Source organism: Dendrobates tinctorius, unplaced genomic scaffold, assembly GCF_039654945.1.
Source record: "Dendrobates tinctorius isolate UK_male_01 unplaced genomic scaffold, ASM3965494v1 ptg000065l, whole genome shotgun sequence".
NCBI lineage: Eukaryota > Metazoa > Chordata > Amphibia > Anura > Dendrobatidae > Dendrobates > Dendrobates tinctorius.
Window position 1 is genome coordinate 18400431 of NW_027361733.1, and position 15417 is coordinate 18415847.

Sequence of the window (15417 nt, forward strand, 5' to 3'; positions counted from 1 at the left end):
CTGAGGTGTTGTGGAGTGGGAAAACTGTTGCTCATAGGAACCAATCACAGCTCAGCTTTCATCTTTTAACCTCTTTCTGACATCGGACGTACTATCCTGTCCAGGTGACTTGGGCCCGTATGACCATGGATGGGATAGTACATCATACCGATCAGCCACGCTCACGTGGCCGGGTGATCACGGCTGGGTGTCAGCTGATTCTCAAAGCTGACACCCGGCTCTAAATGTCAGGAGCCTTCACGGACAACTCCCGGCTCTTTAACCCCTGGAACACTGCGATCAAACATGATTGCAGCATTCTGGGAGCAAGCAGAAGGTCTGTCAAAGCTGACAGCCCCTCTGCCTTTGGATCAGAGACCCTGCGGCATGACGCGGGGTCCCGATCGCTGTCATGGAGACCCGATGTCATCATGATGACATTCAGGTCTCCAGACCTGAGAGACTATAGAAGCAAGCAGCTGCAGAAAATGATTGTCCCATAGTGGTGCAGGGTGTAAAAGTAAGAAATAAATAAAAAAAAATATTTTTTAAATAATTGTAAAAATATTTAAAAATACTAAGTAAAACAAAACTAAACATTAAAAGTACACATATTTGGTATCCCCGCATCCATAATGACCTGCCCTACAAAACTGTCCCACTAGTTAACCCCTTTAGTGAACCCCATAAAAATATAAGACAAAAAACAATGCTTTATCATCATACCGCCGAACAAAATGTGGAATAATACGTGATCAAAAAGACGGATATAAATAAACATGGTACCGCTAAAAAAAGTCATCTTGTCTCGTAAAAAAACAAGCCACCACACAGCTCCATCACCGGAAAAATAAAAAAGTTATAGCTGTCAGAATAAAGAGATGCAAAAATAATTATTTTTTATAGAAAATAGTTTTTATTGCATAAAAGCGCCAAAACATAAAAAATGATATAAATGAGGTATTGCTGTATTTGTACCGACCTGAAGAATAAAAATGCTTTATCAATTTTACCACACGTGTAATGGCATAAATGCCCCCCCTTCAAGAAATTCATGAGCTGCTGGTTTTTGTTCATTCTGTCTCCCTAAAATCGGAATAAAAAGCGATCAATAAATGTCATGTGCCTGAAAATGGTACCAATAAAAACGTCAACTCATCCTGCAAAAAACAAGACCTCACATGACTCTGTGGGCCAAAATATGGAAAAATTATAGCTCTCAAAATATGGTAATGCAAAAACTATTTTTTCCAATAAAAAGCATCTTTTAGCATGTGATAGCTGCCAAACATAAAATCCCGCTATAAATAGCACCCCTTTAGTTAGGGAAAAATAATAAAATAAGAAAAAAGTACTTATTTGCTTTTTCCCATTAGGGTTAGGGTTGGGCTAAAGTTAGGGTGAGGGTTGGGGCTAGAGTTGGGGTTAGGGTTTGGATTAGGGATAGGATTAGGGTTAGGGTTGGGATTAGAGTTAGGGTTGGGATTAGGGTTAGGGATTAGGGTTAGTGGTGTGTTAGGGTTAGGTTTGTGTTTAGGGTTATGGTTAGGGCTCAGATTAGGGTTAGGGTTGGAGTTAGAATTGGGGGGTTTCCTGTTATGATTGGGTCACTGAGGAGGAAAACAAAACCAAGCTAAGTCACAGAAAACCAGAGAGGTTGGTAACTACGTGGATTGCAGACCCCTGATCCTAACCACACAACTAACAGCAGCCGTGGAACTTACCTACGATGATTCTAGATGCCTCGTCACAGCTGGAGGACTAAATAAGCCTAAAGCAAGAAAAGGGGAAATCTAAACTGCCCCCGAGCAGACCCCAAAGGAATAGACAGCCCCCACATATGTGTTGACGGTGAAACAAGATGAAAGCACAAACACAGGTAGAAAAATAGGCTGAGCAAACGATGGAGCCCACACTAACTAAAAAGGACAGGAAAGGAAAGATACTGTCTGCAATCACGCCAAAAAACCCTGCAAAAATGTCCAACACTTCTGATAGCAAAAAAACCCTGAAGTCACTAGACTTCACCCACTATATCAGCACTCTGGCATATTCTGAGAACAGAGCAAAAAGAGGCCAATCTAATAAGGGACGAAAAGCAAACTGGCACATACTGTAACATAAGAGTGGAAATTAAGCATAGCCCCAGCCGGGGCTGGCTGACCACACAAAAAACTGAATAGACCAAACCAAATCAAATGTGAACAATAGCAGAGACAACTTAGCTTGAGATGGCAGGAACTGAGCTGGAAACTAAGACCTCAGAAAGCAGGAAGAAATCACGAGCATGGGAATAGGGAGACGGCTGTCTTAAATCCAGTCTGAGACTCCAGATGTCCACTCCTCATCCTTATTATCAGGTGGCAGGTCTCTGTTAATTAGATCAGCTTCATTACCTCCTGCCACCACCAGATGGAGCCCAGAAAGAGAACTCACAACTCCTCTGTCAGCACAAACAGTTCCCTCACCAGAAACCAGAGGCAGACCAGAAAATGAGTTCACAACAGTTTCCACTGTTTAGGCACATTAGGGGCTTTCCAAACACGACATGGCATCCGATCTCAATTCCAGCCAATGCTAGTCTAATTCAGAGTAGTGTAATTAGAAATCTGTAATTTGAAAGATGGCCAGACTACGTCTGGTCAGACTCATGCCTTTGAATATATGTGCACCTAAGGGCTCACAGCTGTGAGGGAAAGTGGGAGTGTGTCGCCAGACCACATGTTCAGAGATAAGCAAGGTCATAAAAAGGGGGGGAGGGGTTTCACTGACCACTTGGAGATATGCATGGAAAAGACAAGAGGAATGGAATACATTATGGATACCAAATGATGGGTAAGCAGAGCATACCAGAGAAAGTAAATGCAATTACATAGACAATCAGGAGCCAGAAAAAGCTGTATGAGTGTATATGTGTGTATATGAGTGTATAAGACTGTATAGATGTGTATAGGAGTGTATGTGTGTACAGATATGTATAGGTGTGTATATGAGTGTATAGATGTGTTTATGTGTGAATATGAGTGTATAGGTGTGTATGTGTGTATATTTGTGTATATATGTTTATAGGTGTGTATATGAGTGTATAAGTGTGTATAGGAGTGTATAGGTGTGTATATACACTGCTCAAAAAAATAAAGGGAACACAAACAACAGAATATAACTCCAAGTAAATCAAACTTCTGTGAAATCAAACTGTCCTCTTAGGAAGCAACACTGATTGCAATCAATTTTACATGCTGTTGTGCAAATGGAATAGACAACAGATGGAAAATATTGGCAATTATCAAGACACCCTCAATAAAGGAGTGGTTCTGCAGGTGGGGACCACAGACCACATCTCAGTACCAATGCTTTCTGGCTGTTGTTTTGGTCACGTTTGAATGTTGGTTGTGCTTTCACACTCGTGGTAGCATGAGACGGACTCTACAACCCACACAAGTGTCTCAGGTAGTGCAGCTCATCCAGGATGGCACATCAATGCGAGCTGTGGCAAGAAGGTTTGCTGTGTCTGTCAGCATAGTGTTCAGAGGCTGGAGACGCTACCAGGAGACAGGTCAATACACCAGGAGAAGTGGAGGGGCCATAAGAGGGCAACAACCCAACTGCAGAACTGCTACCTCCGCCTTTGTGCAAGGAGGAACAGGAGGAGCACTGCAAGAGCCCTGTAAAATTACAACCAGCAGGCCACAAATGTGCATGTGTCTGCACAAACGGTTAGAAACCAACTCCATGAGGATAGTCTGAGTGCCTGACATCCACGGATGGGGTTGTGCTCACAGCTCAACACCATGCAGGATGCTGTTGGCATTCGCAACAGAACACCAGGATTGGCAAATTTGACCCTGGCGCACTGTGCTCTTCACAGATGAAAGCAGGTTCACACTGAGCACGTGACAGACATAACAGAGTCTGGAGACGCCGTGGAGAGCGATCTGCTGCCTGCAACATCCTTCAGCATGACCGGTTTGGCAGTGGGTCAGTAATGGTGTGGGGTGGCATTTCTTTGGAGGGCCGCATGGTGACTAACTGTGAGTACAACCCCCATCTGTGGATGTTGGGCACTCAGACCATCCTCATGGAGTCGGTTTCTATCTGTTTGTGCAGACACATGCACATTTGTGGCCTTTTGAAGTTCATTTTGCATGGCTCTGTCAGTGCTCCTTCTGTTCCTCCTTTCACAAAGGTTGAGGTAGCGGTCCTGCTGCTGGGTTGTTGCCCTCCTACGGCCCCCTCCATGTCTCCTGGTGTACTGGCCTGTCTCCTGGTAGAGCCTCCAACCTCTGGACACTACGCTGACAGACACAGCAAACATTCCTGCCACAGCTCGCATTGATGTGCCATCCTGGATGAGCTGCACTACCTGAGCCACTTGTGTGGGTTGTAGAGTCCGTCTCATGCTACCACGAGTGTGAAAGCACAACCAACATTCAAAAGAGACTAAATCATCAACCAGAAAGCATTGGTACTGAGATGTGGTCTGTGGTCCCCACCTGCAGAACCACTCCTTTATTGAGGGTGTCTTGATAATTGCCAATAATTTCCATTTGTTGTCTATTCCATTTGCACAACAGCATGTGAAATTGATTGTCAAACAGTGTTGCTTCCTAAGTGGACAGTTTGATTTCACAGAAGTTTGATTTACTTGGAGTTATATTCTATTGTGTTCACTTTATTTTTTTATCAGTGTATATTACTGGCTGAAATCTTAGGCCTGGACAATGTTCTAGGGTCTTTCATGCATTTCTGTTGGAAGCAATGATGTAGCATCCTATTACATTAGGTAACGTCAGCGCGTAGGACTGACAAGATGTCATCGCAACAATCAGCAGTTGCCCACCAGACCATGTTGTATTGGAGGGCAGGAAGGAGCATTCTGGAATAAAAGGTGAGAAGGACTAGCTAAAGATAGCCAAAAATAGCTTTTATGGTGCAAAAGCAGATTTTTTTTTTCTTTTGTTCACGTTCTCCATTCATGAGATGTGGTCCTCTCTTCTGTGTCTATAAATAAATAGTCATATTATGCAAGTCGGTGTGGTTCAAAACTCCTCTCACGAGGATCGTCCCAGATTGCACTAACAAGTCCGATTTTAGATAGGGAGCAGAGGAGGCTCAGGAGTGGAGAGGTGCATTAACAAATGAAAAACGCCAGATGCTGGAGAACAGTGATGTAGACACCAGGTAAGAAATTAAAATAGTTTAAGGTAAAAGATAGGTTCTCTTTAAAGAGAATCATTATGAAAAAAATGGCTTGTTTAAATCCAGTTTCTACAAAGTTATCTTTTTTTTAGCAAAGAAAATATATCCTTACAAAAAACCTTAAGTTTAGTATGGCCATAATTGTACCAACTTGGAGAATTATTTTTGCCAGGTCATATTTACTGCAGAAAAAAAACACAATTTCTCCTCACTTGAAATTTTATTTTCCTTTTTTTTTTCCTTTACCAAATAATGCACTGCAAACTGGGAATGGTACCATATTTTGTGGATTATAAGATGCACCAGATTATAAAACACAACCCAAATTTTGAGGAGAAAAATAGTAAAAAAAACCTTTTTTTTAATAAAATGGTGGTGCCTCTTATAATCTATGCGTCTTATTGCTTACCGGGGGTGGTGGTTGCGGTGAAGCAGCATCCCAGGGTTGCTGCTGGTTGAGGCAAGAGTGGTGCGTTACTGCAGGCTGGGATGAGGGGGTGCTGCGATATGCGCCGCTGGGGGTAAAAATGGCTGTGGTGCGGGGGGCTTTGCCGGCATTTTGTGAAAGCCCGGAGCCCCGTGCACATCCATTACTGCGATGCGGTGGCCTCCGGGAAAATGGCTGCCAGGGGCGGCGCATGCACATATTGAGATCTCAGCAACGAGATCTCAGATGCCGAGATCTCAATCTGAGCATGCGTCACCCCCAGCTGCCATTTTCTCGGAGGCCACTGCATCGGAGGCCACTGCATCGCAGTAATGGATGTGCATGGGGCTCCAGGCTTTCACAAAATGCCGGCAGAGCCCCCCCACACCACAGAACACCGGAGCCATTTTCACCCGCAACGACGCACATCGGAACATCCCTTCATCCCAGCCTGCAGCAACCTTCCACCCTTGCCTCCTCCAGCAGCGACCCTGGGACCCTGCGCCACTGCGGCTGGTAAGGTATATCTGTATTATAAGACGCACCACCATTTTCCCCACCAAATTTGGGGAGAAAAAAGTGCATCTTATAATCTGAAAAATACGGTATATTTCAAAATTACAACTCGTCATATATAAAACAAGCCTTCATACGGCTGTGTAATTAAAAAAAATATATATAAAAAAGAGGGATGGTGTTGTAAATTAGGACCCTCATGTTTTTTGAGACCCTTAATATCTGTGTAAACAAAGTCTGTGCTGATGAATTTCTTAAAATGTCTTTATCGGGTTTGCCGCTCCATGTTTCAGATAAAGAATTCCCAACTCCTTGGCGTAATCATAAGTAACATGGTAAATTAGTCTGCAGTCACCACTAGAAGGAGCTTAGGAGCTCACTGCATACGCATTCTCTATTGGGTTCAATAGGTGTTTGCTGGGGTCAAAGGTCACGTGCGTTCAGCATGAAACTCAGGCGCACAGCCGGGGTCCGGGTATAACTGACACTGGGTCAGGTTTATTAAAGGTGAAAGCAATGCATAAAGAATCATAGAATCGTAGAGTTGGAAGGGACCTCCTGGGCCATCTGGTCCAACCCCCTGCTCAAAGCAGGATTCGCTAAATCATCCCAGTCAGATGTCTGTCCAGGCTCTGTTTGAAGACTTCCATTGAAGGAGAACTCACCACTTCTCATGGGAGCCTGTTCCACTCATTGATCACTCTAACTGTCAAAAAGTTTTTTCTAATATCTAATCTGTGTCTCCTCCCATTCAGTTTCATCCCATTGCTTCTAGTCTTTCTTTGTGCAAATGAGAATAAAGTTGATCCTTCTACAATGTGACAGCCCTTTAGATATTTGTAGACAGCTATTAAGTCTCCTCTCAGTCTTCTCTTTTGCAAACTAAACATTCCCAAATCCTGCAACCTTTCCTCATAAGACAGGGTTTGCAGTCCGGTCACCATTCTGGTCGCTCTTTTCTGAACTTGCTCCAGTTTGTTGATGTCTTTTTTAAAATGTGGTGCCCAAAACTGGACACAATATTCCAGATGAGGTCTGACCAAAGAGGAGTAGAGGGAAATAATGACTTCACATGATCTAGACTGTATGCTTCTGTTAATACATCCTAGAATTGCATTTGCCTTTTTTGCTGCTGCATCACACTGTTGACTCATATTCAGTCTGTGATCTATTAGTATACCCAAGTCTTTTTCACATGTGCTGTCACTTAGCCCTATTCCTCCCATTCTATATATGCTTTTTTCATTTTTATTGCCCAGAAAAAAAAAACATAAAACATAAAAACATAAAACAAATCCTTGCCTGTCTGGCACTAACTAAACAAAGTACAACCTAACTACCAACTGGCGGGCTTCTCCTGTCCAGCCAAACCACAGTTGCAGTGGGCACTGCTTTCACTCACGTGTGTCTCTCACACAGACAAGCTCTCTGTGTTCCCAGGCTGAGACACTCACACAACCACATGGCATCCTTTTATATCCGCCCTCCCATTATTCATTAGTAACCAGGTGAGATACTGACCAGACTAGGCCACATAGGAAAGGTATCTGGGCGAGATATACCTGCCCTCATCCACTATTCCCACATGATTCTCACATATCCCCCCCCTCTGCTCTGACCACTCCGGTCGAGCAATGACACCCGCCAAACAGTGCACTCTGGACAGGGCATCTGCATTCCCCATCTGTACCCCTGGGCCGTGCTCCACCGTAAAAGTGTAGGCCTGCAGGGCAAGGAACCACTTGGTCACCCGGCTATTCCGTTCCTTGTGCAAGTGCATCCACTTGAGATGGGCATGGTCAGTGATCAGCCTGAACTTTCGGCCCACCAGGTAATATTTGAGGGCCTCTAGAGCCCACTTAATGGCTAGGCACTCTTTTTCTACGACTGCATACTTTTGCTCATGTTTATTCAGCTTCCTGCTGAGATAGAGGACCGGGTGTTCCACTCCGTCCCTCACTTGTGACAGTAAGGCCCCGATACCGGTATCAGAGGTGTTGCGCCTGCCGGCGCTCACCTGGGGTCCTCCTCCTGCCGGCGCCCCCCTTCTCCGCTCTCGCGCCGTCCCCTGTCTGGTTTTGCAGGGGTTCGGCGCGTCGGAGGTCCACGCATGCGCGCTCGCCCTTCCTCGGCCTCTGTGCATCCTGGGGGCACGTGACCCGGTGGCTCCGCCCCCATCATGGCGGCGCCCACCGGTATTTCAGCTGGGCGTCTGGACAGGTAAGACACCTGTTTGTCTTAGCCCGTGGCGCCCACTATCCTTGCGCAACGTCACCCTTGGCCATCAGGTCCCCGCGCACCCTCTGTGCTGCGCTCTCCTGTATCTCTGCCTTTGTCCCCATCTATAGCCTGCTCCCGTGTCTCCCTGTCTCTGCCTACCGTCCTCCTTGGTTCCTCTGCTTCCTCCTCCTGTGTTCCCCGTGCCGGTCCCTCTCCTGTACCTCTGCCCTATTGTTGCCTGCCTCCTGTATTTTACGCTCCTTCCCCTGTCTCGTTCCTTGTCTCATTTCCCAGGCCCAGCCTTTCCTAACCCCCTTTCCCTCATCTTCCTTTCAGCTTCTGGTCCCGGTTCCGTCCTGACCCTTCGGGTTTCCACAGCCTGCCTCCTGTTACTTTGGATCTACTCTACCCCTCGTATACCTTTCCACACTCTGATCTGCTCTCCTATATTTACCCTGGGTTGTCCCTTTGGTTCCGGCTGTCGTGGTTCCATCTCCCTTGGGCCTGCGCCTAACACTCCCTGTATAGGGGGTGGTCATCACCTCGCCCTCGGGGGCTCTGGAGCCACGACCCAGAGGGTCCACTCTCGGGTTTTCTACCTAGAAACCCTAACAGAACAAACAGGCCATGGACCCCGCCGGAGCCGCTGCGGTTCAAAAGGAGCTGCTCTTTTTACGGGAGAACCAAACCCGTATCATGGCGTTCATGAAGTCCATGGATTCCCGTCTCTCTGCGCTCCAGGCCTCCGACCCGGGGAACGCTTCCCAATTGGCTGGACTGCAACAAGAGCTGGCACAGCAGAGAGATTCCCAGGCCCATATTCTTAGTTACATGGCCTCTATAGACGACCACTTACACTCCCTGCAGGCGGCCGCCGCGTCTCCCTTCTCAGCTTTGGCTCCTCACCCACCGCCGCGCCTAGCTAGGCCACCTCGTTACAACGGGGACCCCAAGCTGTGTCGGGGTTTCCTGAACCAGTGCAGTCTCCACTTCGAACTCCTGCCCCAGCAGTATCCCACTGAGCGGGCCAAGGTGGCTTTTATTGTCTCCCACCTTGAGGGAGACGCTTTGGCATGGGTTAACCCTCTCTGCGAGCAGGATGACCCTGTGGTCTCCCAGTTATGTACCTTTTTTGAGACGTTTCGTCGAGTATTCGACGAACCGGGCCGTCTGGCCTCTACCACGGAATCCTTATTCAACCTCCACCAAGGGTCCCAAACCGTGGGTCAATATGCCATCCGGTTTCGGACCCTATCCTCGGATTTGGGGTGGAACAACGAGGCATTGGTAGGGGCCTTCTGGCGAGGTCTCGCGGGTCGTATTAAGGACGAGCTGGCTGGTCGTGATACACCCACCGCCTTAGAGGAACTGATTTCACTGGCCACACGTATCGATCTACGATTCCAGGAACGTGCTCGTGAGAGGAGGCTCCCGCGTTCTTCCCCAGCCATCCATGGACCACCCTGCCCTCGGTCCGGGATATCCGCTTCAGCTTCTATGCCAGAACCCTTGCAGGTAGACTGGCTTAAACTATCGGGACAACGCCGAGAGGAGAGGCGTACCAATGGTCTCTGTTTCTATTGTGGCAGCGACTCCCATCTGGTCCGTGCCTGCCCGGAGCGTCCGGAAAACTCCTCCGCCTAGGTCAGGTAAGAGAGGCCTCCCTAGGTGTATGTGATACCTCTCCACCCCTCACTCTGTCCGTTTTGTTGCACGTTGGTGGTAAACGTTTTTCTTTGGCGGCCTATGTAGATTCCGGCGCAGCAGGAAATTTTATTAGACTTAAGGAGGTTCTTAAATTCTCGGTTCCGGTTAAGACCCTAGAAACTCCACGGATCCTCGCTTCCATGGACGGTAAACCTCTTCAAGAGGCAGTTACCCATATCACCCAGGAGGTAGAACTACAGATCGCCTTTTATGTCCTGGTGGGCATCTTGCACCCTATTCTTCTTGGTCTTCCCTGGTTACGGGCCCACGAGCCTACCTTAGACTGGCATAAGGGCCATATCCTGCGCTGGGGAGAATCCTGTGGGGCGGGGTGTCTGCTGCCGGTGCGTCCCGTGGGTGGTTCCCGTTCCCTTCCCCTGGTCCCCGGGTTGCCCATCACTTACAGCTCTTTTTCGGACGTCTTTAGCAAGAAGGAGGCCGAGAACCTCCCGCCGCACCGACCCTACGATTGCCCTATCGACCTCGTCCCTGGAGCTATCCCTCCGAGGGGTAGGATTTATCCGCTCTCGCCGGCAGAGACGCAAGCCATGTCTGAGTACGTTCAGGAGAACTTGGCCAGGGGTTTCATACGGAAGTCTTCCTCTCCTGCGGGCGCAGGCTTCTTCTTTGTCAAGAAGAAGGACGGGTCGCTCCGCCCGTGCATCGACTACAGAGGTTTAAACAGCATCACGATAAAGAACAAGTACCCGTTGCCCCTCATTCCCGAACTCTTTGATCGCCTTAGAGGAGCCCAGATATTTACCAAACTTGATCTCTGAGGAGCCTATAACTTGGTCCGAATTCGCGCTGGGGATGAGTGGAAGACCGCGTTCAATACATGTGACGGTCACTACGAGTACCTTGTTATGCCTTTTGGCCTCTGCAATGCACCTGCAGTATTCCAGGAACTCGTCAACGATATTTTTCGAGACCTCCTCTATTCCTGTGTCGTGGTTTACCTTGACGACATCCTTGTCTTCTCCCCGGATCTCTCTACCCATCGGCGGGACGTTCGGCAAGTGTTGCTATGTCTTAGGGAGAACCACCTGTTTGCCAAGTTGGAGAAATGCGTCTTCGAGCAACCGTCCCTGCCGTTTCTAGGATACATCATTTCGAGGTCTGGTCTGAAGATGGATCCTGAGAAAGTGTCCGCTGTCCTGAACTGGCCTCGTCCCCTTGGACTCAAAGCCATCCAACGCTTCCTCAGCTTTGCTAATTATTATAGGCAATTTATTCCGCACTTCTCCACCTTAACCAAGCCTATCTCTGCCCTCGTACGCAAAGGGGCAAAACCCCACCTCTGGCCTCCTGAAGCAGAGGACGCCTTTCAAGCTTTGAAGAAGGAATTCTCTACATCGCCTGTTTTCCACCGTCTGGATGCCGATAGACCCTTTATTCTTGAGGTCGACGCATCATCTGTTGGAACTGGAGCAGTTCTCCTGCAAAAAACCTCCACTGGTCGGACTATCACATGTGGATTTTTCTCTAAAGCCTTTTCCCCGCCCGAGCGCAATTATTCCATTGGGGACAAGGAACTACTTGCGATAAAACTGGCTTTAGAGGAATGGCGTTACCTTCTCGAAGGAGCTGTCCATCCCTTCACCATATTTACCGACCACAAGAATCTGGCCTACGTCCAGTCTGCTCAAAGGCTCAACCCCCGGCAAGCCAGATGGTCCTTATTCTTTGGACGCTTTGATTTCGAGCTCCACTTTCGGCCGGGTAATAAAAATACCAAAGCAGATGCGCTATCGAGGTCATTCTTCCCTACGGATGAAGAGGAGGGTCGTGCTCACATCATCGATCCAGCGAAGGTCGTCACTTTAGCTCCTCTAAGTTTGGTTAATCCACCACCAGGCAAGACCTTGGTATTGGACCATGACAAAGTAAGGATTCTGCGTTGGGGGCACTCCTCTAAAGTCGCCAGGCATGCTGGAGCCAAAAGGACTCTGTCCCTCATCTCCCGCCACTATTGGTGGTCATCGCTCCGCCAGGACGTCTTGGAGTTCACCGCTTCGTGTCCCTCCTGCGCCCAAAATAAAGTTCCAAGACAGTTACCCTCTGGTCTCTTACATCCGTTGCCTATACCTTCGGTCCCTTGGAGCCATATCGCCATGGATTTTATCACGGATCTACCTCCATCCTCCGGCTGCACTGTCATTTTGGTGGTGGTGGACCGTTTTTCCAAGATGGCCCATTTTATCCCTCTGCCTGGCCTGCCTTCGGCACCCGAGTTGGCGAAGATCTTCTTGCAACATATTTTCCGACTTCATGGTTATCCCCAGCACATCGTGTCTGACCGTGGTGTTCAATTCACCTCCCCTTTCTGGAGAGCCCTCTGCGGCTCAATGAAGGTAGCCATGGATTTCTCTTCTGCCTACCACCCGCAGTACAACAGCCAAGTGGAGCGAATTAACCAGGTGTTAACCTCTTATCTTTGGCATTTTTCTAATGCACACCAGAGCAACTGGGTCTCGCTGCTTCCTTGGGCTGAATTCGCCCACAACAATCACCCCAATGAATCCTCTTCTAAGTCCCCCTTTTTTGTGGTTTTCAAACAGCACCCGGGCATTCCCCTTCCCGTTTCCCCCGCCTCGGGCGTGCTGGCGGCAGACTCCTTGTCCTCAGAATTCTCTAAAATTTTGGAGGAGACAAAAGGGGCCCTTGAGAGAGCTAGCGATCGGATGAAGAGGTACGCTGACAAGAAACGCCTTGATGCTCCCCCTTATCAGGCGGGCGATAAGGTCTGGCTATACTCACGTTTCGTTCGCCTTAAGATCCCCTCTTATAAATTGGGTCCACGTTATATTGGGCCTTTTGAGATTTTGAGTTGCATCAACGACGTGGCCTATAAACTAAAGCTGCCTGCCTCTCTGCGAATTCCCAATACCTTCCACGTCTCGCTCCTCAAACCCACAGTATTTAATTGCTTTCACCCAGCCTCCTCCCGCGCCCCCGCACCGCAGAAGACATCTTTGATGTCAAGGACATCTTGGCAAAGAAGACCGTCAGGGGTAGGACCTTTTTTCTTATTGATTGGAAAGGGTTCGGTCCTGAGGAGAGGTCATGGGAACCCCGAGAAAACATCAATGCCCCTCATATCATGAGGCAATTCTTGTCCCGCCTTAAGAGGGAGGGGAGTAAGAGAGGGGGTACTGTTGCGCCCGCCGGCACTCACCTGGGGTCCTCCTCCTGCCGGCGCCCCCCATCTCCGCTCTCGCGCCGTCCCCTGTCTGGCTTTGCAGGGGTTCGGCGAGTCGGAGGTCCGCGCATGCGCGCTCGCCCTTCCTCAGCCTCTGTGCATCCTGGGGGCACATGACCCAGTGGCTCCGCCCCATCATGGCGGCGCCCACCGGGTATTTCAGCTGGGCGTCTGGACAGGTAAGACGCCTGTTTGTCTTAGCCCGTGGTGCCCGCTATCCTTGCGCAGCGTCACCCTTGGCCATCAGGTCCCCGCCACCCTCTGTGCTGCGCTCTCCTGTATCTCTGCCTTTGTCCCCGTCTGTAGCCTGCTCCCGTGTCTCCCTGTCTCTGCCTACCATCCTCCTTGGTTACTCTGCTTCCTCTTCCTGTGTTCCCCGTGCCGGTCCCTCTCCTGTACCTCTGCCCTATTGTTGCCTGCCTCCTGTATTTTACGCTCCTTCCCCTGTCTCATTCCTTGTCTCATTTCCCAGGCCCAGCCTTTCCTAACCCCCTTTCCCTCATCTTCCTTTCAGCTTCTGGTCCCGGTTCCATCCTGACCCTTCGGGCTTCCACAGCCTGCCTCCTGTTACTTTGGATCTACTCTACCCCTCGTATACCTTTCCACACTCTGATCTGCTCTCCTGTATTTACCCTGGGTCGTCCCTTTGGTTCTGGCTGTCGTGGTTCCATCTCCCTTGGGCCTGCCCCTAACACTCCCGGTATAGGGGGTGGTCATCACCTGGTCCGCTCGCCCTCGGGGGCTCTGGAGCCACGACCCAGAGGGTCCACTCTCGGGTTTTCTACCTAGAAACCCTAACAAGAGGCATCCGTTTGGACCACAAACTCGCTGCAGAAGTCCGGAGTCACCAGTACTGGTTGAGAGCAAAGTGCCCGTTTTAGGCTATGGAAGGCTTCTTCAGCCGCTAAACTCCATTTAATCATGACGGAGTCTTTCCCTTTTGTAAGATCCATCAGGGGGGTAGCGATGGCTGCAAAATTGGGTATGAACCAGCGATAATAGCCGGCGATCCCCAGGAAGGCTTGCACCTGCTTCTTGTTGACAGGTTGCGGCCAGTCCTGAACCGCCTGAAAATTATCGAGCTGCGTTTTAACAATACCCCTCCCAATTACATATCCCAAATACCAGGCTTCTTCTAGCCCGATATGACATTTCTTGGGGTTCGCGGTTAGACCTGCCTCCCACAGGTCGTCAATCACAGCTTGTACTTTCTGGAGATGAGTCTCCCAGTCCAAGCTGTAAATGACAATGTCATCCAAATAGGCCGAAGCGTACTGCCTATGTGGCCTCAGGACTCGATCCATCAGTCTCTGGAAGTTCGCCGGTGCCCCGTGCAGTCCAAACGGCATGTACACATACTGAAATAAACCTTCCGGCGTAGCAAATGCCGTCTTTTCTCTGGCAGCCTCCGCCAGAGGGATCTGCCAATACCCCTTTGTTAGATCTAGGGTAATAATATACCGGGCTTTTCCTAACCGATCTATTAACTCGTCGACCCGGGGCATAGGGTAGGCATCAAATTTTGAGACCGAATTCAGTTTCCTGAAGTCATTGCAGAACCAGATGGTGCCGTTCAGTTTAGGAATTAACACAATCGGGCTGGACCAAGCACTGTGCGATTCCTCAATGACACCTAACTCTAACATTGCCTTCACTTCTCGGGAAATGGCTTCACGGCACGCTTCCGGAATTCTGTAGGGTTTCACGTGAACTGTGACACCAGGTTCCGTTACGATGTCATGTTTCATTAGCGTAGTCTGCCCGGGTTTTTCTGAGAAAAACGTTTGGTTGTGAAGTAGAAACTGTATGACCTCAGTCTTTTGCCACTCCGAGAGAGTCTCTGCAACCCGTACCTCCGGTACGGTATGCGAACAGACAGAACGGGCCAGCTCCGCTGACAATGCAGTCTGATCTTTCCAGGGTTTTATCAGATTTACATGATAAACCTGTTCAGGTTTCCGTTTACCTGCCTGGTATACTTTGTAGTTTACTTCACCAATTCTTTCCTTAATCTCAAAGGGGCCCTGCCACTTTGCTAGGAACTTACTGTCCACCGTGGGAACCAGGATCAACACCCTATCTCCGGGTGCAAACGTACGACACCCCTATCATATTCTTTTTTGGGCTCCTTGAGCCTGCATCATGTGTTTTTTGACGATAGGCATAA

At 48.9% G+C, this 15417-nt stretch overlaps 2 long non-coding RNA genes across 2 annotated transcripts in view; one reads left to right on the forward strand and one right to left on the reverse strand.

Annotated features, from left to right (window-relative positions):
* The window catches only part of LOC141094935 (uncharacterized), a 422796-nt gene that overhangs the window by 245780 nt on the left and 161599 nt on the right, over window positions 1–15417 (reverse strand). The window lies entirely within an intron of this gene.
* Window positions 1–15417, forward strand: part of LOC141094934 (uncharacterized) — a 46630-nt gene that overhangs the window by 844 nt on the left and 30369 nt on the right. The window lies entirely within an intron of this gene.